Here is a 26,350-nt window from a genome sequence, read left to right as displayed (position 1 = left end):
TTTCAGCAAAGGCTAGGGTTCTAGAAGCTGCTGCATTATCTCTTCATGTAAGATAAAAGTGAGGGATGCTCAATCGAGCAGGATTGGTTGAAGGCTGAGATCTCAGTAAACGGTAGAAGGACGAGGTAACAGCATGTAAGAAATTGTCGCAACAGTGGGCAACAACTGCTCATCATCCGAGAACAATGGAAGCACTTGAAAGAAAAATATGGAGGATGCAGGGGAAGGAGGAGAATAGTACTGGCAGGATTGCTCTTGCATAGAACCAGCCTAGGCTTAATGGGCTGAAAGGCCTCTTCCCATCCTATAACCTTTCTGTAATTCTCTGCAAAGCAACTTCTGTTTTCTTGCTGATCTCTTTCCTTCCTGTTCATAGTACAGTTCGTACTGGCTGGAAAATGTTAATCATTTTGAACAGTTTCTAAGGCAACCCTATCTGTCTTCACAGTAATTTAAAATGTTTGACTTGCATTTAAATCTACCCACCCCTCCTCCAAAGGACATCTGAACTGATAGGTAGCACTTCAATTTAAAGGTAGAATCGACTACAGATTAAATATTGGCTGTCACTATGAGGTACGATACTTTGCGTAATTTTAGAGTTAATGAACTAGATGGTATTCCATAGAAAACCATTGGCGTTTTAATAACAAGTGTATGCATTGACTGCAAATGTAATCTGAATGTATTGTAACTTATTTAATCAGGATGTGGTGCGGTTTAAATGTGTAATTCGGTATTTGGGTTGTAGAGTATAGAAGTCAGTTAATTATTGACTCTATTTTTATTTGAGTTTGCCACAATACTTCAAAACCAATTAAGTAGACGGTTTAGCTACTGCTTTGTGCTTGTGTGTTTCAAATCTATCTGTTAGGTGAGAGATGGTGAGAAAAGCTATACATTTTTATCAACTTATCTTTGGGTAGGTTAGATGTTAGCACATCTGGAAGCCTGTGTGCTTACTAGATCATTAAAACTTGCAGGCTGTAGGATCTAACTAGGTATCTGCTGTGCAGCATCTGGGGATGTTGCAAGCTTGGCATGAACCTGTCTTTGGTTAACAGAAGCTCTTGAGCCATTTCTGGAGACTTGCCAGATTTGTTCCAAGTTTTGAATTCAAATGGGTTACTTATGAAAATGAAATTTTCCTCTGAATCAGAAAAGTCAATGAAATTGAAAGGTTGGAAAACGAAACTGCAAAGGACGCATTTCTGACAATCCACAGATCGAAGCGAATTTCTAGTTCTGAGCTGCTGGATTTAGCACAAGGGATAGGGTGTACTTGGGACAATTTCTCTAGAAGCTGGTTATTGCATAAATCTATTATGAATAGTTAAATTGGCACTGGTAGATTTTATTGAGTCCAGTCTTTCCCCAGATGTTCCATACCCAGTTCTGGCTGTTATGTCCAAGGATTTTGCCAACTCATTCGGCTGTGGTACCACAAAGGTACACTTGCTTGTTTGCACAATAGTTTCTCACTCAAGGTATGTTTTGCTTTCAGTGGTTCTTCCAAGTGATGCTCAAAATGGAGGAATACTGATTTATCTGCTGGAGGAGGACTCATAATGATGGTCAGTGTGAGGTTTCCTTTTTCCCTTTTGTCCTGGTACTATGTGGTCCAGAGTGTATAGCACTCTCAAAGCCACTACATCCGGTAGCGCGTTGGAAGGGGGTATCTAAGGATACATCCACATAAGAGTGATTGCAGATTTTGGGATTTTGGCTTATTGGCATATGTACAAAATTTTTCTTGTGTCTGGCTATTGTATAACTAATCAATGGGATATCATTTACAATTTGGACACAATCCCACAGATATTAATGAAGATGACTTAGCAAAGTCAAAGTTTAAAGTAAATTTATTATCAAAGTACATAAATACGTCACCAAATACAACACTGAGATTCATTTTCTTGCTGCATTCACAGTAAATACAAAGAAACAGAAATAAAATATTAATAATAAATAAAGAATAAATATTGAGAACCTGAGATGAAGAATCCTTGACCGTGAGACAATAGATTGTGGGAACAGTTCAGCATTGGGGTGAGTGAAGTTGGGAGAAGTTATACCCTCTGTTCCAGGGCCTGATGGTTGAAGGGTAATAACCGTTCCTGAACCTGCGGGTGTGGCTCTTGAGGCTCCTGTAACTCCTTCCTCATGGCAGCAGCGAGAAGAGAGCATGGCCTGGGTGGTGGGGGTGTCCTCAAAGATGGATGCTGCTTTCCTGCGACAGTGCTCCATGTAGATGTGCTCTTTAGTCAGGAGGGCTTTACCTGCAAAGGACTGGGCTGTAAACACTACTTTTTATAAGCTTTTCCCTTCAAGAGCATTGGTGTTCCCATACCAGGTCACAATGCGTTCTGTCAATATACTCTCCACCACATTTCTATAAAGCTTTGTCAAGGTTTTAGATGCCATGTCAAATCTTCGCAAACTTCTAAGGGAGTAGAGACACTGCTGTGCTTTCTTTGTAATGGCTGGACCTAGGGCAGAACCTCTGAAATGATAACACTGAGGAATTTAAAGTTGCTGACCATTTCTACCTCTAATACCCTGATGAGGATTGGATTATAAACCTCCAGTTTCCTTCTCTTGAAACTAATAATCAGCTCTTTGATCTTGCTGATATTGAGTGAGAGTCTGTTGTTGTTGCACACTCAGCTGGATTTTCAATCTCCCTCCTATGTGCTGATTCATCACCACCTTTAATTCTGCCAACAATAGTGGTGTCATCAGCAAACTTAAATATGTTATTGGAGCTGTGCTTAGCCTGACAGTCATAAGTGTAAAGCAAGTAGAGCAGGGGGTTAAGCACACATCCTTGTGGTGCACCTGTGCTGATGGAGATTGTGGAGGAAATGTTGTTGTAAATCCAAAGTTACTAGAGACTACAGGTAAGGAAATTGAGGATCCAGTTACGCCGGGGAATTGAGGCCTAGGTCTTGGAGCTTATTGATTAGTTTTGAAGGGATAATAGTGTTGAATGCTGAGCCGTAGTTAATGAAGTGCGTTGTGATATATGTATCTTCACTATCCAAATGTTCCAGGGTTGGGCAAAGAGCCAACGAAATGGCATCTGCTGTTGACCTGTTGCTCCAGTAGGCAAATTGGAGTGGTTCCAAGTTGCTTTTCAGGCAGGAGTTGATATGTTTCATCACCAACTTCTCAAAGCACTTTATCACAGAGGATGTAAGTACTACTGGATAATAGTTACTGAGGCATGTTACCACGTTCTTCTTGGACACCAGTATAATTGAAACCTGTTTGAAGCAGGTTCTGAAGCGAGAGGTTAAAGATATCAGTGAACACTCCAGCCAGTTGATCAGCGCAGGTCTGTAGCTCTCAGCCAGGTATCGCTTTTGGGCCAGATGCTTCACCACTTTGAAGAATGCTCTCACTTCAGCCTCAGAGACTGAAATCACAGGGTTGTCGGGGACTGTGGGGGTTTCTGAATGTGTCTCCATGTTTCGATGGTCAACGCGAGCATAAAAGGCTTTGAGCTCATCTGGGAGCAAAACCTTGTTGCTTGGTTTCACTTCGTAGGAGGTGATGGCATTCAAGCCCAGCCACTGCTGTCGAGTATCCTTCATTGGTTTGGTCCGGAATTGTCACTTCTCTCGTGAGATGGCTCTCCTGAGGACATACGTGGACCTCTTGTTAGGAAGACCAGGTGATGCCTAGCTCAATCCCAAGTGGTCTTTCTATTAGTTTTGTCATGTGTTTACTTATCATAGTTTTTATAACTACTCTTAGAATTTTTCTAGAACTACAGAAACAAATAATACGCTTCTGCCTTATGGTTCAGTAATTGGGCTGATCATCAACTTAATATGCAGGAAGTTCATTGAAATTGACAACATTAGTTGATAGGGTGGTGGAAAAGACATAAGGCATGTTGCTGATCATCTTAATTCATAAACCACAAGGACTATGCTTATCATTTAAAGCAGAGCTGACCAGATACTGTGTTTTAAATTGCTGTTCACTATTTGCTATTAACATTCAGTTTCAAAATCTCAATAATGGAAAAACGTTGCATTCTTTTTTTATTATTGCTTCAACACTGACGCTGTTCCAAAATTTTATTAATAATTATTTATACTCCAGGTCAGACGAGAGATAACCCAGGTCGGGTTTCATATCACAGTACCCAGGTAGGTCCTTCGCATGATGGCAGTGGTGAGATGGTAGAGAAGAAGAGGAAGGTCAAGTGGCCAGCAATGGCAGATGAGAAGGCTTGGCGTGTGTTTGATGAGGATATCAGTATGATGTTGGAGAACACTCTCAGGGGAGCATATGATGGGCGATATGATTTACGATGTTGGAAAGTACCGGTTTGGTGTGGTTGAGTTGAAGAAAGCAAAGCCTACACAGACACCAAGCAGGCACCAGAAGGAGATTAGTAGGCTGAGGAGAGAGCTTAGATCGTTGAGACAGAGGTGGAAGGTAGCAAGTGAGGGTGACAAGCCATGGCTTGCTGATCTCCGAGAGCATTTTCGATTAAAGTTAGCATCACTCCGTCGTGCAGAGTCACAATGTAAAATGAGAAAGAAGAGAGAGAATGCAAGAAAGTCGTTCTTTGAGAACCCTCACCAGTTCACAAAGAAATTGTTTGAACAAAGTAAGAGTGGGCAGCTTAACATCTCTCAACAAGAACTTGAGGATCACCTGGCCAGCACTTACTCTAACGAACAGCGGGAGGCTCCTTTGCTTGACATTTCTGGGCTTGTGAAGCCTACCGAGCCAGGAGTGAAGTTCGATCTGTCAGAACCCAAACTGGCAGAAGTCGAGCGGTTCATCAGAAAGGCAAGGCCAGGTTCAGTGCCAGGACCTAATGGAGTGCTGTACAAGGTGTTCAAGAAGTGTGAAGAGCTGAGGAAATACTTGTGGAGATTGTTAAAGGTGGTTTGGAGACAAGGTGTTGTTCCTTTGTCATGGAGTGAGACTGAAGGAGTATACATCCCAAAGGATGAGAATTCTATTACATTGAATCTGTTCCGACCAACTTCACTCCTGAATGTAGAGAGGAAGATTATGTTTGGCATTCTAGCAGAAAGAATATCTTCATTTGTGACAGAGAATGGATTGGTAAATACATCTGTGCAGAAGGCAGGAATGCCAGGCTTCCTGGGATGCCTTGAACATACTAGTATGATATGACATGCCACTCAGGAGTCAAAAAGGTTGAGAAGAAATCTGGCTGTAGTTTGGCTTGATCTTACAAACGCGTATGGTTCTGTTCCCCATGCCCTGATTGAGTTTGCGATGGAATTCCTGCTAAGGTGAGGAACTTTGTTATGCAGTACTACAACGAGTTCTGGATGAGGTTTTCCACTCAGCAGTTTACAACTAGGTGGCAGAGCTTGGACATTGGTATCCCAATGGGATGTGCGATTTCACCCATCCTCTTTGTGTTAGCCATGGAGGTCATTGTGAGGGCTGCAGAATCAGTGGGACCAGGTGTCGTACTTGATGGCGGAGGGGAGTTGCCACCAATACGTGCGTTCATGGACGATCTCACCCTTTTGGGTCCTAGCACGGAGGCAGTGGAAAGCGTACTATCTAGACTCAAGGAGCTAATGGATTGGGGAAGAATGAAGTTCAAGACCAAGAAATCAAGGAGCCTTGCTCTTAGGAGAGGAAAGCTGGTTGACTTTCATCTCACCCTTTGTGGAGAGGAGATTCCATCCATTCAGGACCAACCAGTTAAGAGCCTTGGGCGATGGTACATAGAGGAGCTGAGAGACACCAAGAGGGTTCAAGAGACAGGAGAACAGATCAGCAGAGGTCTGATGTCTGTCGACAAGTGTGGCTTGCCTGGCAAGTTGAAGTTGTGGTGCTTGCAGTACGGACTGATGCCACGGATAATGTGGCCACTAACTGTCTATGAAGTGGCAATGTCCCATGTTGAGGCAATGGAACGGAAGATCAATAAGTATGTGAAGAAGTGGTTTGGAGTACCGAGCAGCCTCACTAATGTTGCAATCCACAGTAGCCAGACAAAGCTAACCATCCCAGTGCAATCCCTTGTTGAAGAGGTCAAGGTAGCCAAGGTAAGATTATTCTTGATGCTTCGAGACTCAAAAGACTCTGTCATCAAGAACACCCAGCCGGATGTGAGATCAGGCAGGAAGTGGTCAGCCCGGGCAGCAGTTGATGAGGCAGAGTCTAGACTGAAGCACAAGGAGACGGTTGGGGCTACCCAGCTAGGCCGCCAGGGACTTGGATGGACAACCCACAAGTGGTGGTCATCTTCTGCAGGTAAGGAGCGCTGTGAGCTTGTAACATGAGAAATACGAGAGGTAGAAGAGGAGAAGAGGTTAGCTAAAATAGCTGGCCTGGCCAAACAAGGGGCTTGGACCTGGTGGGAAAGTGTTGAACAACGACATCTACCTTGGACTGTTCTGTAGCCGATGGACCACTCCGCATTTCTTTTCTATGCAGAGCAGCGCACGACCTGCTCCCAACACCTGCCAACGTCAGCACCTGGTATGAAGATAAGACAGACAGGTATGCTGCTTGTGGTGAGAAGGGAACACTTCAACATATTTTGAGTGCATTCAGAGTCAATCTTTCCAACGGCATGTACACTTGGAGACAAAACAATGTTGTCAAAGTTGTAACAGAAACAGTTGAGCAGAGAGTACTGCAGCACAACTTATCTCATGCCTCAAGTTGCACAGAACATCGCATATCTTTTGTGAAAGAAGGCTCCAAGTCAAGGGTGTACAGCGCAGGCCCACGATCAAGCATACTTTCTTCAGCCAATGATTGGTGTGTCAAGGCCGACCTGGATGGGAAAGGCAGTTTCCCGGAGCAAATAGCTTTTACCACATTGCGTCCAGATATAATCGTATGGCCTGACACCAGTAGAGAAGTGGTTATTGGTGAACTCACCGTCCCCTGGGAAGACAACATTGATGAGGCCTGTGAGCGCAAGCTAACCAAGTATGCAGAATTAAGATCAGAGTGCAGAGTCAGAGGGTGGAAGGTCTCGTGCTATCCATTCGAAGTAGGTTGCCGTGGCTTTATTGTGTTCACTTTCCGGAAGTGGCTGTGTGATCTTGGCTTCACTGGAAGAGAGATCAAGTCAACCAGCAGGGCTGTCGCTGAGGTAGCGGAGACAGGATCATCATGGGTGTGGACCAAGTACGTCCAGAGGGGCAGATAGTCGGACAGTGTATCCATCTATTGCAAACCCTTCAGTAGTTGCATAGACACCTGAAGAGTAGACTATCTGTTGGATGGAAGCGACCAACAACTCTGATAGGGGCAGATGCCAAGTTTTTAAGCTCACCAGTGGGAGGCGGTGCTTTAGCACTGCTGGCCCACCACCTCGAGGGAGTCTTGATCATAAGCGGCTGAAACTCCTGAAGGCAGGTGGCAGATCAACTGATGATCCCACTGACGATAGCACAGGACAGTTAACATCTTAGTCCAAGTGTGTTTTCAATTCTGCCTCCAACCCTGTTTGGGCCCTTGCACTAAAATTAGCCTGTCGAGCATTTGGATCACTGATGGTGTCAGAACAATACTTTGTTCTCTGTATAATGAATTTAAAGATATTAATTAGTACATGCTAAAAGGAAGTGTGCATATATATTTAATCATATGACTGCAACAAATTTAGAAAGTACAGGAACCACTTAATAATAAGATTATGCTTGGTGTATGTTATCATGGTTTTCTTCGGTATTGCATGATGCATTTGGGAAGCCAAACGGGCTGGACATGTGCAATAAATGTTGGGACACTAATGAATGTGGATAAACAGAGAGAGGCACTGGGGCTCAAGTCCATTGTTTGCTGAAAGTAGCAACACAGGTTGGTAGGGGGATGAAGAAAGCATAAGGCATGGGATCTAGAATATGTGAGTTGGGATATTATCTTGCAGCTTTTCAGGCACTGGTTAGATTTCACGTGGAGTATTATGTATAGCTCTGGTCATTCCACTGTTGGAAGGATGTGATTTCACTGGAGAGAGTGTAAGGGGGATTCACCAAGGTCTTAACTGGATGGAGCAATTGTATCCATACAGATAGATTGGCTAGTTTGGGCTTGTTTTCAGTGGAGCAGTGGAGGCTGAGGATTGACCTATGGGAAGTATAAAAGATCATGAGAGACATAGATTAAGTTAACAGTCGAAATCTGGAATATGGTGCTGGAGGAGATAGTGAAATTGGATAAAATTACCGTGATTAAGAGTAACAGACAGACACTTAAATAGACAACGTGTAGAAGGATGTGGATCCAATGTGGGCAAATGTGATTGTATAGAACGACGAAGGGAAAACTGGGAATGATGGGCTGAAGGGCTGTACAGCTCTGAACCTATGACTCTATGATGGACTGAATAATATATATTGTTATGGTTAAGTTGGTAAGCATGGCTAAGCGCTTGGATGAACAGATGGGTTTGTAGAAAGTGAACAGGAGGATGAAAATGGAACAAGTGAATGGTGTCTGAGTAATGAGCATTTTGGAAGTGGGCAACAGGTCAGTGGTTGCAGTCGGTGAGACCTTGGAAATGCTATCAGGTAGCAGCCACAATTTTAAATTATTTCAACTGTAGACAGCATCATTGGGGTAATGTGCGAGCAAGAAATGTAGTGAGCAGTATTTAGGAAATGAAGGTTTGAATGTATTAGAATGGAGGATGGTGCAATGGTAGTTATAATGGTTTTGATGACAGTTAATAGATAATGTTAGAAGCCTAGCTTTCAGTAAAAAGTTTGTTTAGAACTTAACCTGAATACATATTTGGATAGATGGAGTTGGAATGGGATCGTTGGGGACTCTGTCTGGAGGCAGGGCACAACAATTTCATTCACCAGAGTTCAACTGGATGAAAGTTTGGGGCATCAAGAGTTACATGGAATCTGACAGCACAGAGTGTGAGGTTATTAATTAGGGTGAGGCTAGTTGGAAAGTAGGATTGGGTGGTTTTATGATACGTGTGAAACGTGAGCCATTGCTTGTGGATTAAATTATTGAGAATAACATCAAGTTGTTTTTTTTAGGAGCATTGCGGTTCAGGATGAGAAGGTGGATCTGCCTTAAAGTGTTTGTAGATTAAGGTGATGTAGCATGAAAGGCAGATAGTTTTTTCTTGGATTTTTTTGCCGTGAGTAGTAGTGCTGGCAAGGCCTGCATTTTTCGTCCATCCCATTCCATTGAGAGAGTCGTATAGAATTACGCTGACAATTTCTGTCTCAGATAGTAACATAGTGCTTCAGTGTTGAAAGTCATAAATCTCAACTCTTGCCAATGAAAGAGCAGTGATGTTGGATCAATGTGTGAAATGGAGAAGAGTTTGCAGGTGACAGTGGAATTTGCTTGTGTAGCATACTGTAGGGTTTCACTGCTGTGTAACATGCTGTAAGGTTTCACTGATAATGTAATGGTTTCTCTGTATCAGCAATGTTTGGGTTATGACTAGAGATAACAGGGTTTGGAATGCTGTTTTTCTTTCCTGTGAGTCTGGAAGAGAGACTTTCACGGTCTTTTGCCGGGGAGAGATGAGGAGAGAAGACGCAAATGGAGGGAGTTGGTAGACCGCCGGATGGGGTGGACTTGAGGCAAGGGTCCGAAGGACAGCGGTGATCAGAGGAGGTCGATGGTGGGCAATCGGCTTATCAGTGAGCTCCAACATTGCGCAATAGACTGTTTCAGATTGGGCCCCTTTTTTTGTTTTCCTTACTATCCATATAGTCAAAGTAAGAATTATAAAGCTTAATCGTTTAATCACATATTGTGTACTGTTTGTTATTTCGGGGTACTGATTGTAACAGGGGACACATCACGCAGCATCCGCCCAAATGAGATTTCTAAGTTTGGCTGGGCCAGGGGCTATCACCCTCAGTATTTAGCTGCTAGCCGAAGTGAGAGTTACACTTGCATCCGCTGCCCTTGGCTTTCTAAGTGTTAGATGTCAAATGTTTGGGAGGTACAGTTAAAAATCCCTTCGCAAACTATTAGCAGTGATGAATAATGTGCCAATAAAGTGGTTTGCTTTGTCCTGGAGAATGTCGAACTTTCTGAGTATTGTTGAAGCTGTACCCATTCAGGCACGTGGAAGGTATTCCTTCATTGTTCTTGCATGAATAAAAATACTTATGTGAGTGTACTAGATGATTTCCACGACTGTGATTCGAAGGTTTCAAAAGGTACATTTAATGTCAGAGAAATGTATACAATATATACTCTGAAATGCTTTCTCTTTGCAACCATCCACAAAAACAGAGGAGTGCCCCCAAAGAATGAACGATAGTTAAATGTTAGAACCCAAATTCCCCCCCAGCTCCCCTCCCTCCCGCACGTAAGTGGCAGCAAGCAACAATCCCCCCCACCAGCAAAAAAAAAGCATTGGCACCCGCCATTGAGCACTCAAGCATGAGCAAAGACCCAGTCTTGCAGTTACCCCAAAGACTGCTCATTCACCCAGTATTCAACATACCACAGGCTCTCTCTCTCTCCTTAATGAGGGAGAAAGGGAAGTCTCCTTTTCACAGTGAGAGGGGAGACATAACAAACAACTCGCTGGTTTACGATGTTAAAAGTCCATGGCGTCGCTTTTTCCGAGCTCCGTGCCCAAAGATCTCGGGTCTCTGGGCACACAGCCTTAGATCTTCCAACTCCCCCGATGACACACTGATCTCCTGCTGTGACACCAACCTTTGATCCACCCATCTCCAGAGCCACTAGATCTCGGCCCTCTGAAGGCAAGCAACGCTCTTAGGCCAAGCTCTTGGCTTGCCGAACAATGGCCATTCATGAAACCCCGAGAGCAGATCCCATTCCCGCAAAGAACTGTAATAACTCCAGATCAGGGTCTTCAAAAGAACCCTGAAAGGGGAAAATAGAGATATTAAAGATGGAAATAGAGCTGTTTCCGAAGATGCAAGCAAAGGAGTCACGGTTAGGTGCTATAGCGGGATTCTTGGCGATGCAATGCTGTTTTTATGTCACAAGTGTGATTAGGTCCTATCATGTTAAAGGTAGTAATTGCTTGGTGTGAATATTACTTGGCACTTATCGGCCCGTGTTACATGTTATCCCTATCTTGCTGCAAATGGCTTTGAAAATTGTTCCAACGACTGCAAGTGTTGCTGCATGTGATCTTATCTTGAAGGCTATTAATGAAATAGCAGAAGTTGGGTCTGCTAGGTCACAGCCTTGGAGATCTTCTCCAGTGGTGTATTGGGCTAGAAGAACTTTTTATAAACTAAAATGGCTTTCATTATTTGAAGTTTTGATTTTTTGTTTCTGGTATTATCCAATCTCCTTGACGTCATGATCAGTCAACTTCCTCTTTATGACAAAGTGATTTCTTTTCTTTATACCTGGTTTCAGGAATGATGGTGTTTTTTCCCCCCCAAATTTGCACCAAGGGTATAATGAGACCTCCAGTTTATCTCAAGAGGTGAAAGGCCAAAGGATGAGTTAAGAGTCTGATGAGAGGATGATGCACAAGATGAAGAAGAACAAGATCAAGATGAACAAGTTCTTTCAAACTTATACCAGATAATTTGTTAGGAATCTACCCCTCCCATCTCAAGACGCATAGAATGTTGTTTTCTTTTAAACAAATTTGTGTTCCCAGATTCAAATGCATGAACAGTTTTTCAACAGCACAACACTAGTCACAGTTTTTCACTGCTTTTCTTGATCCAAACATGTACAAGAAATATGAATCCATAAAGTACCTCTGGACAGTGACCATAGAGTGACTACATTTAGCATTATTTTGGAGGCAGAATTAATTAGTATCAGGAGTCAGAACATGAACAAAGATGACTTTGAGAGCAACACAAGCACGGAAATTTTCAACAGCACCTCATTAGAAAATACTGAAAGCATTTGAAAAGATTAGTTGATATTCTGTGCAACTCTCAGTCATCATGTCGGTGAAAGATTGGCATTAGAGCAAAGGAGCTGGCAGGCTACACTGTTTGTTGGGGCCTTCCTTTGTAAGGATCTCTGCAGAAGTTGTAGGTATGCAGGGTAAATACTACCTTTAAAAACCTGAGTTCAGGCTAAACTCATGCGTGCCAAGATAAGTAAACATATAATTAAAAGAGAAGCAGCCTGTACAAGTCTTGCAAAAAGAAGCACAGAAGGACAAATGTACAAAAGATATTGAAGAAATTTGTCAGTGCGGTTGGAAAGGCATAATACTACTGTTTTATTATGCCTGGGTTAAGCACAATAGGCAGCGATTCAAACAGAGAGAGGAGAAATGGGCTAAAAATTCTATATCTGAATGCACAAAGTGTCAGAAATAAGGCAGATGAGCTTGAAGCCCAGGTGCGAATGGGTAACTATGATGTTGTTGGGATAACGGAGACATGGCTGCAGGGAGATCAGACCTGGGAAATGAATGTACAAGGGTATATGTGCTATCGTAGGGACAGAAATGTGGGCAGAGGGGGTGGGGTGGCCCTGTTGGTGAGGAATGAGATTCAGTCCTTTGCAAGGGGTGTCATAGGGTCAGGAGAAGTAGAGTCTGTGTGGATAGAACTGAGGAACAGTAGGGGCAAAAGGACCCAAATGGGTGTTGTCTACAGGCCACCAAACAGTAGCATGGATATTGGGTGCAAGTTGAATAGGGAGTTAACATTGGCATGTGGCAAAGGTAATGTCGCAGTAGTTATTGGGGATTTCAACATGCAGGTGAACTGGGAGAATCAGGTTGGTGCTGGACCACAGGATAGGGAGTTTGTAGAGTGCCTACGGGATGCATTCTTGGAACAGCTTGTACGAGAGCCGACCAGGGGCAAGACTATTCTGGATTTAGTGTTATGTAATGAACAGGATTTGATAAGCGATCTTGCAGTAAAGGAGCCATTAGGAGGTAATGATCATAATATGATAAGTTTTTATCTGCAATTTGAGAAGGATAAGGGCAGCTTGGAGGTGTCAGTGTTGCAGTTGAACAAAGGAGACTATGGAGCCATGAGGGAGGAGCTGGCCAAAGTTGACTGGATGGATAGCCTAGCAGAAAAGACAGTGGGACAGCAATGGCAGGTATTCTTGGGAATAATGCACAAGGTGCAAAATCAGTTCATCCCCCAGAGAAGGAAGGATTCAAAGGGGGGAAAGGGGCCACAGTGGTTGACAAAGGAAGTCAGAGATTGCATAGCATTATAAAAAAGGAAGTATGACAGAGCTAAGGTGAGTGGGAGGACAGATGATTGGGAAGTTTTTAAGGAACAACAGAACTTAACTAAAAAGGCAATACGGGGAGAAAAAATGAGGTACGAATGCAAGCTAGCCAGGAATATAAAGGAAGATAGCAAAAGGTTTTTTAGGTATGTGAAGAGAAAGTAGTTAAGAACAATGTTGGGCCCTTGAAGAATGAATTGGGTGAAATTGTTATGGGAAACAGAAATGGCAGAAGAATTTAATGAGTACTTTAGATCTGTTTTCACTAAGGAAGACACAAGCAATCTCCCAGATGTATGGATGGGCCAAGGACATAGGGTAACAGAGGAAGTGAAACAGATTGACATTAGGAAGGAAACAGTGATGAGAAGACTGATGGGACTGAAGGCTGACAAATCCCCAGGTCCAGATGGTCTGCATCCTAGGGTACTAAAGGAGGTGGCCCTGGAAATTGCGGATGCATTGGTAATCATTTTCCAATGTTCCTTAGATTCAGGATCAGTTCCTGAGGATTGGAGAATGGCTAATGTTATCCCACTTTTTAAAAAAGGAGGGAGGGAGAAAACAGAGAACTATCGACCTGTCAGCCTGACATCAGTGGTGGGGAAGATGCTAGAGTCCATTATTAAGGATGAAATAGTGGCATATCTAGATAGCAGTGATAGGATTGGGCCGAGCCAGCATGGATTTACCAAGGGTAAATCATGCTTGACTAATCTGTTGGAGTTTTTCGAGGATGGAACCAGGAAGTTAGACGGGGGAGATCCAGAGGATGTAGTGTACCTCGATTTTCAGGAGGCATTTGATAAGGTCCCACATAGGAGATTGGTGGGTAAAATCAAAGCTCAGGGCATCGGGGGGAAGGCATTGACATGGATAGAAAACTGGTTGGCAGATAGAAAGCAAAGAGTAGCAGTGAATGGGTGTTTCTCGGAATGGCAGGTGGTGACTAGTGGGGTGCCACAGGGCTCGGTATTGGGACCACAGCTCTTTACAATTTATGTCAACTATTTAGATGAAGGCATTGAGAATAACATCAGCAAATTTGCTGATGATACTAAGCTGGGTGGCAGTGTGACATGTGATGAGGATGTTAGGAGAATTCAGGGTGACTTGGATAGGCTGGGTGAGTGGGCAGATAATTGGCAGATGACGTTTAATGTGAATAAGTGTGAGGTTATCCACTTTGGGAGTAAGAACAGGAAGGCAGATTATTATCTGAATGGTGTAGAGTTAGGTAAGGGAGAAATACAAATAGATCTAGGAGTCCTTGTTCATCAGTCACTGAAGGTGAATGAGCAAGTGCAGCAGGCAGTGAAGAAGGCTAATGGAATGTTGGTCTTTATTACAAAGGGAATTGAGTACAAGAGCAAGGAAATCCTCTTGCATTTGTACAGAGCCCTGGTGAGACCACACCTGGAGTATTGTGTACAGTTTTGGTCTCCAGGGTTAAGGAACGACATCCTGGCTGTAGAGGAAGTGCAGCGTAGATTCACGAGGTTAATTCCTGGGATGTCTGGACTGTCTTACGCAGAGAGGTTAGAGAGACTGGGCTTGTTCACGCTGGAATTAAGGAGATTGAGAGGGGATCTGATTGAAACATATAAGATTATTAAGGGATTGGACAAGATAGAGGCAGGAAATATGTTCCAGATGCTGGGAGAGTCCAGTACCAGAGGGCATGGTTTGAGAATAAGGGGTAGGTCATTTAGGACAGAGTTAAGGAAAAACTTCTTCTCCCAGAGAGTTGTGGGGGTCTGGAATGCACTGCCTCGGAAGGTAGTGGAGGCCAATTCTCTGGATGCTTTCAAGAAGGAGCTAGATAGGTATCTTATGGATAGGGGAATCAAGGGATATGGGGACAAGGCAGGAACCGGGTATTGATAGTAGATGATCAGTCATGATCTCAAAATGGCGGTGCAGGCTCGAAGGGCCGAATGGTCTACTTCTGCACCTATTGTCTATTGTCTATTACAACAATAGTCGGAGAGAAGAGATGGGGAACAAATTATTCTAAAGGTTAGAAACCTGAGCTGGAAATGCCTAGGTTTGGATTTCATTTCATGGTTCTAGAGAATGTCAGCATTGTGCAGTTCAGCACGTTCTTGACTTCCATAGTTGTAGTACAGAAGTACAGAACGTGACTCTGCATCTAACCTCTGACCCTACACAGAATTCAGGCCTGGAGTCTGGTGGCTTTATCAGAAATGATTTGGATTCCCGTACTGTTTTCAGACTGTAAACGTGTTGGTGAATCTGGCAGCACTTTCCTCTTCATTTGCTGCCATTTTCCTTAGCAACCAATGTGGGGTTGCTGTAGTTTGCTGTAAAGGGCTGACAATATGATTGTTGAGTTGAAATGAACTGGAAATTACGCAGTTCCTGTTTTAAAGCTTTATTTTTGGGTATAATCCAGCCCAATATTGTGTCTGTTTTCAAAGCTGCTCTTATAAAAGGAATGAATTTAAATGACGAACCACAACTTCAGCAAATTACGTTTGTATAATTGAGGAAGGCAAGGCCTTAACAAAGCGCCAACATCACTTCTCAAACTCTGAGCCCAATCACCTCGATGAGGAAGAGCAATGGGTTCATGGACGCTCACCGCCTCCAAGTTTTCTCTTCAAGTCGCACACTATATGAGCTGGAAATATTTCACCCTCCTCCATTGCTGCAGTATGTGGGTATCCTCAGTACATAGGATGTAACAGTTCAAGAAAGTGGCTCACTCTCACCTTCTCCCATACTGATAGGGATGAATGATAGCTGCTGATCTTGCCATTAAAGCTCAGGTCTTGTAAATGGATAACGAGTTTATTTACCGACTAGTTTCAGGTAATTCTTTTGACTGGAAATTTATTACATTTTTTGAAGCTCTTAAACTGTTTGATGTATGTTTAGGATTATTGTAATTGCCAAATGTGATTTCATTTTCTGTATTGAAAAATTAATATTGTTTGTACAGAACTTTGCTCTGATAGTTGTGAGTCAATGCTTCCCTTCCTTAACTCCTTGTTTTATAACTCTATACATTAGATCAAATATTTTACTTGTAGATTTAAATCATTTGGTTCTGTATGATTGCTTGTGTTTGCTTCCGTATTGTATACTTAAAGTTTCTAATAACAGATGTGGGAATGCTCTGAACACGTTAAATATGAAATGTCATCATTGCATTCAAAAAACACATCAAGTATTATGTGTGGACTTCATACCGTAAATGAGTTGAACATCTTGTGGCTGTGTCAGCACTATTTGTAATAAGTAAAGTTAAAACTTTGTTCAGTTACCCAATATGCAGTTTAGATAAGTAATAGATTTCTGGGTGGAACTGTGGAAAGCTGCACATTTTTGTATTGGCAGTTGCCAAAGCTTGTATGTTATTCAGGTAAGTCGAATGAAAAAATTGTGATCAAAGCATTTAAATGAGATTATGTCTGGTATTATGAATTCTTGGCCAATATAAGGGGATTATTGTATTTGTTCTTCAGTTACTTGTGGATATTTAAGTGGCAGTCATTAACTTCACTGACTTATAGTTTCTTCAAAAACTCTGGTTTATCTAATAATATTGCTTATTATATTTTGCTTTATTTTTCCATTGGGTGAATGATATTTTGATCCACAAATCTGATCAAATTTAATCTTTTTTCTAATGTGACAATTGAGATTCAAATTCAAGTCAGTTTGGATTTATACAAGATTACACTGCCTATCAAGCAGGTATTTGAAGTACTAGTTACTGAAGTTCCAAAGACTTTAACCATAGGTCTATTTAGAAGGTTAGGAGATGCACAGCAGTAATATTCAGAAACGTCTAGGTAAAATCTCTGCCAATTTATTTCATGTAATATCGAAAAGGCCATGCAGCCCATTGAATCCTTCTCTCACTAGCTTCCTTGTAGCCTTTGCTCTCTCAATTTTCTATTAATACCCCTGCCTACCCACCTTCTTTCTGTCAATTTTTCCAACAAGCACTGACAGCAGGGCTAATTTACTGTCACTGATTAAACTACTAACCTCTATAACTTTGAGAGATGGGAGAAACCAAAGTGCTGAGGGGATGGGACTGCATGTAGTTATGGGCAGCATATGCAAATTCTACATGAATAGAGGCAGTAATTAGGGTTAAACCCAGAGCAGTAAGCCAGCATCACTACCTGCTGCACACAATTCCTTTCAAACTCATTTTAAGCATTTTTGCGTACACTTTAAGCTGCAAATTTTTTTCACCCACCTCTTGGGGGAGGGGGCGGGGGGGAATGAGTCAATATGTTGTGGAAAAGTGGTTTAACAAAGTGGTAACACACACAAAATGCTGGAAGAACTCAGCAGGCCAGGCAGCATCTGAGGAAAAAAGTGCAGTCGATGTTTCGGGCTGAGACCCTTCGACAGGATTGGAGAAGAAAAGATGAGTAGTAATGAACTTTTTTTTCCATAGAAGCTGCCAGACCTGCTGAATTCCTCCAGCATTTTGTGTTTGTCGCTTGGATTTTCAGCATCTGCAGATTTTCTCGTTTGTGATTGGGTTAGCAAGGCAGTAGAACATTTTGCACGCATTTTTGGGTCTCATTGGGGAAATCAGTCATCTCATTGGGATTTCTCTTTTCCCAAGCACTCTCTTTCCTAGTGTAAAACTCATCTGAATGTCATGAATCGTATAAGTTGCAAAATTAGTCTTCCACCTTGAGATTTCCAATCTTACTAGTGTGAAAAGCAATGTCTTGCTTATTCACATAGCAATGTTTTGCTAACACTATTTCCTTGAAACCATGGAACTAACGCGGAAATTGCAATTCTCCTTTCTGAAACTTGTCACCCTACTGCAACCTGAAATCTAACTTGAATTGTGCCTTGACAAGTTTTACTGTTGAGATTAGGATCATTGTAACAGGTTCCAAGACTCTGGAACATTCTAGCTGCTGTTGCAGCTCCGTTTGCCCACTCAGTGCTGTGTTAGGGAAGACATTTGAGCTCTGTTGCACTCAAAGAGACTTGATCTTCGCTTCCTTCATCTGATGGAGTAGGAAGATTGGGTGCATGCATTTACTTGTCTCGCAGGCTCCCCTCAAAGAACAGGTACTTGGTCCCTGTACGTGTCCCACAGCACAGGTATTTAGTCCCTGTACGCATGTACCTCCAAAGCACATGTATTCAGTCTCAGTATTCTTGCTAGAAGCGCCAGACTTTGACCTCGGCCCTTTTGCATATAGAAAGCTTAGATGTACCATTTTTCTTCAAACATCTCTCACCCTTGGCAGAGCCGTCTTCCCATTGCTGCATTTATTCGTTCACCAGTAACATTCCCCTGGAGCTAGAAGGATGTTGCTTTAGGAACAGGCCTCAAAGAATGCATCTGCTGGTCTACGTGTAAAAAACAACGCAAGAAATTGCAACATATTCTCAATGGCCACTTTATTAGGTTCATGCTCTTCTGCTGTAGCCCATCCACCTGAAGTTTTGACATGTGTGCTAAAAGATGCTCTCACTGTTGTAACACGTGGTTATTTGAGCTACTGTCACCTTCCTGTCAGCTTTGGCCAATCTGGCCATTCTCCTCTGACCTCTCTCATTAACAAGGCATTTTGGCCCACAGAACTGCCACTCACTGGATGTTTTCTTTTAATTTTTCACCCCATTCTCTGTAAACTCTAGAGACTGTTGTGCATGAAAATCCCAGGGTTTCTGAGATTCTCAAGCCACACCATCTGGCAACAATCATTCTATGGTCAAAGTCACTTCAGATTCAGATTCAGTTTATTGTCATTTAGAAACCACAAATGCAATGCAGTTAAAAAATGAGACAACGTTCCTTCAGAATGATATCACAAAAGCAAATGACAAAACAGACTACACCAGAAAATCCACGTAACGTTTGGCAATCCCCAATCCAGAGTCCGGAGAGGCTGCTGCATATTAATATCACGCTACCGTCTTAGCGCGTTCCCCGGAAAGGAGCTCCAAATCCACCAGACAAACAAGACCAAAAACTAAAGCCACAAGACCTGCACAAAACTACATAGTTACAACATATAGTTACAACAGTGCAAACAATAGCATAATGATAAAAAACAGACCATGAGCACAGTAAAAATAGTCCAAAGATGTTAAAGGACTATAAGTTCAAAAGACATCACCACACAGTTTCCACAAGTCCCCAGGGTCCCAACAGACTCGCCATCTCACGCTGGCGGCAGAAGTGAATACCCCCAATATGGACTTCCATGGTGCCGCCCGACTCAGCCTCACAGACGCAGCACACAATGAAAGCTCTGTCGAACCCAGCATCGCAGACGCAGCACACACCGAAAGCGACCTGACCGCAGCGGACTCCGAGTCCATCGAACCTCCGAGCCTCCGACTATCCCCTCTGGCACAGCTACTCCGAGCACCATCCTCTGCCAAGCGTATTAAGACGGCCCTGCCAATGGCCATCTGCACCATGACCACGAGGACTGGGGGCCTGTTCTTCCCAGCAGAGTCCCGAACCTCACAGCAGCGGCAGCAACTTGGATCACATTTCTCCTCCATTCTGATGTTTGGTGTGAACAATGACTGAACCTTTAGACCATGTCTACATGCTTTTATGCATTGAGTTTCTGCTACTTGATTGGCTGATTAGATAATTGCATTAACGAACAGGTTTATCTAATAAATTAGTGACCGAGTGTAACAGCACTCGTGTCGCACTAAAACATTTTTAACTGTGCAGTTGAGAGTTCTCGCTCCGCTGCTGCTTCCACAATAGTAATAATATCTGCCTCCTATCATCTGTTGTTCTCTACCATATAGTACATTTCCCAAATAACAATGGAAAATGTTAGAAATATTCATTAGGTCAGGCAGCATCTGTGGAAAGAGAATCAGGGTGAACATAAGGTGCCCTTCATTAGAAGTGTGGTATAATGCCTTATGACAATTTTATAGAAGCAAAAATGTCCACGTCCTCATGGGTAAATTAATATGCCATGGGGATATAAATGTAATTAATTTCCTATTCAAACCTAATCTGTGCTGATCTCAATTAGAGTGATACTTTCCTCCCTAATTCCACAATCTTTTACAGCCCTGCAGTTTTCTGTTACTTTTTTCAATTCTGTCCTCTTCAGCATTCTTTAATCAGTGCAGTTTCAGTTCTGCCCCCAGCAACCTAGGCCTGATGCTGTCCTTTTCATCCAGTAGATCTCTTCCATCTTAAGACTCTTTAAACTTCATCACTTTAAATGCCAGATCATTCACCCTAACTTCTAATGTTAGCTAAAATTTACTTTGATATCGGCAGTGTAGAATGCTTGGAACATTTCATTAAACAGACCATATAAGCACAAGTTGTTGAACTTAAATTGCACTGTCAAATTATGAAATCAAGAGAAGGTCATTTTTACAGGGGAATTTGAATATGGGAATATGGAAGTCCTATTGCAATTGGGGTAAGACACTATCTGGACTATGGCATACTGTTCTGGTCTGCTTACCTAAAAAAACACAAAGGATGTGTTTGCTGCAGAGGGAGAGCAGTGAATATTCACTTGACTGGTAACAAGGATGGCCTTCAGCTGCATGAGGGGAGATTGAGTAGACTGTGGAATTGAGTTCAAGAGCCGTGAGGTAATGTTACAGCTATAAAAGACCTTAGTTAGACCTCACTTGGAGTACTTGTGTTCAGTTCCGGTCACCTCATTACAGGAAGGATTTGGATGCTATAGAGAGAGTGCAGAGGAAATTTGCAAGGATGTTGCCTGATTGGAGAGCAAGAAGCTAGGTTGGGGGAACATGACCTTTTCTCCTTGGAGTGACAGGGGATGAGAGGTGACCCGATAGAGGTGTATAAGATGATGAGAGGCATTGATCATGTGGAGAGCCCTGGGCTGAAATGGGGCATAGTTTTAAGGTAGTTGGAAGAAGGGGGATGTCAGGGTGAGTTTTTCCATACAGGGAGTGGTGGGTGCATGGATGCACTACCAGTGAAGGTGGTAGAGGTGGATACAATAGGGTCTTTTAAGAGACTTTTAAATGGTATATGGAGCTTAATAAAATAGAGGGGTATGCGGTAGGGAAATTATAGCAGCTTCTAGAGTAGGTTACATGGTCAGCATAACATTGTGGGCTAAAGGGCCTGTAATGTGCTGTAGATTTTCTCTGTGTTCTGTTTTTGGAGTTTAGAAGAAAGAGAGGAGATTTCATTAAATATGCCAAATTCTTAGGTTAGACAGGCTTGATGGAGAGGATGTTTTTCTCGGCTGAGGAGCCTATGACCTACGGGCATATTAATTACTACTCTGTCATGTTACATCTCTGCTCTCGTCCTGAACTCTGACACTTTTCCTGTTTCCTGTGAATAACTTATTTTCTTAAAATTACAGTACAGTGTTTGGTTTGGAATCTTAATTCTGTAAATCCATATGATAAAGCAGTGGTTCTCAATGCTGGCCATATGCCCCCCACCCCACCCCAGGTAGCAATGCTGGATTATGTAGGGGCCACAAGTAAAAATACAAGGAACCAGGGACCACAGCAGTTTCTGAATTGGCTATTGTTTTAATGAAATTTTACTAAAATAAATAAAAAAATGAATATATGTTATTCAGTTGGAACCCTGAATGAAATGAATGGAAAAATATGCTAGATTATGCAGCAAAACATCTTTGTGTGTGTGTGCGGGGAGTCGATTGTTATCTCAGCTCCTCCTTGCCCTCGCACAAATCACCAGTTACACCCTGCAGGGCAGCCTGCTGAGCCCTGTTCCAAAATCACAAACTGCAGATTAGGCGGGGCTGTCTGCAGCATGGCAAATCAGCAAGAATGCAACAGGGGGCTGGCTGCGTTTGCCTTCCACTGACCCGTGCATGTTGTAGTAGTTATAAAATGCGATTTAAAGGTTGCAGTTACTGCAGTGGGGTCACTTGCCAGAAAGGGCTAAATTGCAGAAAGGTGAGAAGGTGCGAAGTCTATCACTATCCACCACTACAGTTTCAATCCCTGATACTTAGCACACTTCGAAAGGAAGTTCAATCACTTTTCTTGAGAGTTCTGTAGCATTTCTAAGTGATAAGCAGCTTGGAGAACAAATTGTCACTACTAAGTCTGACATACTTTAGCTGTCAGATATACTTGAACAACTGAATTTATTAAACAGTTACAAGGGAAAAAATCTCTGCTCTCACGTTGTGCAAAGAGACTGTTATTACCACTTTCCTTGGAAAACTGAAACTTCTCAGCAGAAAGATTGGATGTCGCGAGTTGCTGCAATTTCCTTCACTGGCCACTCGTAAACTAGAATTGCAAGATGATGATCTGATTGCACACCTTGGTAATTTGAAACAATCGCAGTCTGAAATGGAATTTCAGGTCAGAGATCTGCTGGAGATGCATGATCCAGATTGGGTGGTGGATCCATTTGGGGTGAACGTGGATGGTGTTGACGTCACATTGCAAGAATGTCTTAGTGAGCTGCAGAGTGATATAAGAGCTCAAGCAAAATTCAAACACAGCAAGCAAAGTTTCTGGATAACTAGTGATATTCAAAATCAATTTTCACAGCTCTGGGAGAAAGCAAAATTGATTTTAATTGGATTCCCCACCTCTTAGCTCATTGAATATGGCTTTAGTCAAGCTCCTCACCTGCTATCAAAAGCTCTTAACTGTCATGATGTTCGTGAGGTGATTTTCAGTCACCTTCAACCAAGTTGCAACCAGATATTCAAAAACTTTCTAGTTTGCATCAGTCACAAGGATTCCACTGAATACCTGAAGTAACGATATTGTGGTTTTTTTTCATTGCTGGTTGGAAGAATATATATTATAAATAAAATATTCTATTCGGAGCTTTGAAATAGTTTTATTTTTCAGATATTTAACATATTTAACATTTAACCTGTCTAAATGTAAATTATATTGTATATTAGAATAATTAGTACAATTGACGCAAAAAACTTTAGTAGCTAATGGAAACTATGGAGGGTGGGGACCTCAGAATTAACCGAAAGTCAGAAGTGGGCAACGAGCAGAAAGTGGTTGAGAACTACTGTGTTAAAGCAATCCTCATGATAAACACTTCGTCAAAATTTCTCCTTCTCACCTTTCCCCACTTAAGCATACAAGCTTATTTTCTTATTCCCTCTTATCTTCTATAATATCCATTGTTAGATTAAAACATGTGTACTTTGTCCAGCACATTTCTAGTTTTGAAGTTCTGTATCAAATGCTTGTCTGGTATCAGTCTGACCTTTCCTCACAACTCGACACTCCGCCCCCTCACTCTCCGTTCTTGTCAGCATGCTTGTAACCTGGGAAGGAATTTCTCTGAAGCTAACGTATCCTCAACATCATAGGGCATGCAAAACTATATTAATAGCATTACTGATGTAAACCAATCATGTGTTTGTGGAGTATAGTGAACATTTTGGTATTTGCATTTGGTTTATCAATTCCAAAATCATGCAGTTTTGACAAATTTGTTGGTGTGCCCACATCCTATTCCCATAATCCTTCTGGCTTCATAGTACTAACACTTATTTTAAATTTGGGCTGTGTGCCATCTGATCCTGCACAAGAACTGATCAGACCTCCTTCTCTTGATTTTAGTCCGTAGATTTCATTTCCTTTCATTTGCAAATCTTTAACTCTCCCCATTCTGGTAAATACTGATTCAAGTTACTTGTGAAGCAACTCTGCTGTTTTCCGTTTGCCCTCGTGATCAAATTATCTTCATTTTTGAGTGAACCCACCCTCTTAATGCTCCACTACTTTATTAGTATACCTGCAAGGCTCTGCTTTCTCCTTTTATTATTAACCACATATGTTTTCTTAAGCCCTTGTAGTTCTCTTTATCTGTGCCCTCCCATTGTAAACCTGAGGCAAAGATGGTTGTGGTTTGAAGTTCTGCTGCACACTGGAATCCATAATCCTAAAATGAAACTTAGTTGTAGTCATTGCATAAATTCTTTCCCCAGTGATTCTTGTTTCATTCATCTTTGTCACTAGATTTAGTTTTATCACAGACGACCATATTAGGATTTATTTTTAGACCTTAGTATCTGACTAGATGTTCTTGGGAGTGTGATCATAGGTGTGGTCTGTTTCTGTCTATTAGAATGTTGCTGCTGTACCAATTTCACTCACTTACATATTTGCTGCTGTTTCTCACTTTATTTTTAGGGAGCTTCCATTCTGAGTTTGTTTTCATTCTCTGTAACTGGTAATCAAAGTTTCAATTTTTGATTTTGATGTTTTTCCTGTTTTAGCATTAAAACTTTGAATATTCGTGCTTAATCTTCCTGCTACTTTCAGTCTGTTCAACTGACCCAATTTTATACTGCATCTTTTTTACCAGAGGTTATCCTTTAGAGTGGGTTCTGATTATATCTGTATCGTGTATATGTTCTCCTAATTATCTCGCACATTTCAAATCCCACGATGGATCCAATTATTCAAAGCTGAGCTGCAATCCTGTTATCTAGTTATTGTACAATATCTTTGCAAGTTCAAATGCTGTGTGATCCAGTTTCAGTGCATAAGCAAGTGTAATTAAAAACTGAGGGCACCAGGTGAGCTGCAAGAAACCAGAATTTTTCAATCTTTATTCATCTGATGTAAGCTGACGTCCAAAACTGTGCCACCGGTATCTGGATTGGGTCTGAAGTCATGGAATGGGGCAGGATTTGAAGATGGGAAGGTTGAATGGTGGTGGTGGAAAATGGTCACTGTATGATTAGGTAGTTGGTGTTAGGATGAGAGTCCCAATTATATGATGGTTAGGTAGTGAGATCGGGTTAGGATCCACTGGATGTGTTTGGACAGAAAAAGGGCTTGAAAAAGAGCAAAATCAAGAATAAGCATCGAGCCAAATACCTTGGGGGGAGGGGGGGGGGGCCCTTCCTGCAGCAAGACCAACTGGTCAGAGGCCCAGTAACCATTTCCTTTTTACCTGTGCCAGAGTTGGGTGTAGCTCAGCAGTTCCAGCTGCTTTGATGGGAGTGGCCCAATTTATTCATGGGTCTCGATTGTGCAAGATAGTTCTGTGCACATTGCAATCTGCTTGACGTCTGTATGATAGACCAGTGGCTTCTTTCTTTCTGATAGGTAGCTCATGCACAATGGTTTTAGATTAATTAGATTCATTACGTATTGTGCAAAAAAAAAGTTTATCGTGTGAAGCAATTTTTATATCTTGGTCTATATATGAACAATTAACTTCCTCTTCTTTTAGTGCCCGTTCTTGGGTGCTTCTGGGTTCCTGTGTCTATGTTAGTACAGTTGGCTGCACCTGTTATTTGTAAAGCCCATTTCATGTAGCATTTACTTCAGGTTAACCTTTAGGTGCAAGTCCCATCATGTGGACTAACCAAGGCATTCTACCGTGTGAAAGAATTATTTCCAGGGGAACTGTTTGACCTCAAGTATCTTTTCTCTTTCTTCTCCTCGCCCTTTGTCCACAAAGGTTTACCTTGTTTTTTTGTCAAATGTTAATTCAGTAGGATGTTAATGAGTAGAATGGAATTTTAACTAATTAACAGAGAACAGACTTTTGGGCCTAAGTCCATAGTTCCCTGATAGAAGCAACATGGGCCAATAGAGTGGTGAAGAAGTAGGCTTGTGGCATGCTTGCCTTCACTGGTAAGGACATAGAATATAATAAAGGTTTTAACATCATGCTAAATCTTTCCAAAACACTGATTGGGGTGCACTAGGAGTACAGTCTGCCATTTTGATCACCGTGTTATAAGAAGGATGTGACTGTACTGCAGTGATTGCAGAGGAGATTCGCCAGGATACTGCCTGAATTGCTGGACTTTAGTAATTGGACAGGGCTGGGTTTGTTTTCCCAGGAATGAAGGAGACTGAGGGGGGACCTGACAGGGGTATAAAAGATTATGAGGGCCATGGATAGGTTAGACATAGAAAATCCTTTTCTGTGCTAGGGTTATCAAAAACAAGAGTGCATAGGTTTAAGGTGAGAGGAGGATTTTTAAAGGGATTTGAAGGGTAAGTGTTTTTACACAGAGAGTGGTGGATATCTAGAGCTGCCAGAGTTGGTGGTAGAAACAGGCACAGTCGTCCCTCCTTATCCGCGGATTCCGCATGCGCGGATTCAACCAACCGCGGATCGGGAAAACCCGGAAGCTCTCACTCCAGCACTCGTTGTTTGAGCATGTACAGACTATTTTTTCTTGTCATTATT

The 26,350-nt window shown here is 42.2% G+C and overlaps 1 protein-coding gene across 5 annotated transcripts in view; it reads left to right on the top strand.

Annotated features, from left to right (window-relative positions):
- adcy7 (adenylate cyclase 7) overlaps positions 1-26,350 on the top strand; it is a 166,146-nt gene that overhangs the window by 38,732 nt on the left and 101,064 nt on the right. The window contains exons 1-2 of one of the 5 annotated variants that reach the window (XM_073070042.1): positions 522-576; positions 1,505-1,574. The exons of 2 other annotated variants lie outside the window; for them this stretch is intronic. The gene's annotated coding sequence lies outside the window, so the exon portion shown is untranslated. Of the gene's footprint in view, positions 1-521; positions 577-1,504; positions 1,575-16,537; positions 16,559-26,350 lie in introns of those variants that run through there. 2 more of the 5 variants (XM_073070040.1, XM_073070043.1) reach the window with 2 other exon arrangements.

This window comes from Hemitrygon akajei, chromosome 17, assembly GCF_048418815.1.
Source record: "Hemitrygon akajei chromosome 17, sHemAka1.3, whole genome shotgun sequence".
Lineage (NCBI taxonomy): Eukaryota > Metazoa > Chordata > Chondrichthyes > Myliobatiformes > Dasyatidae > Hemitrygon > Hemitrygon akajei.
The sequence above is the reverse complement of the archived record's forward strand: the minus strand, read 5'-3'. Positions and strand labels throughout refer to the sequence as shown.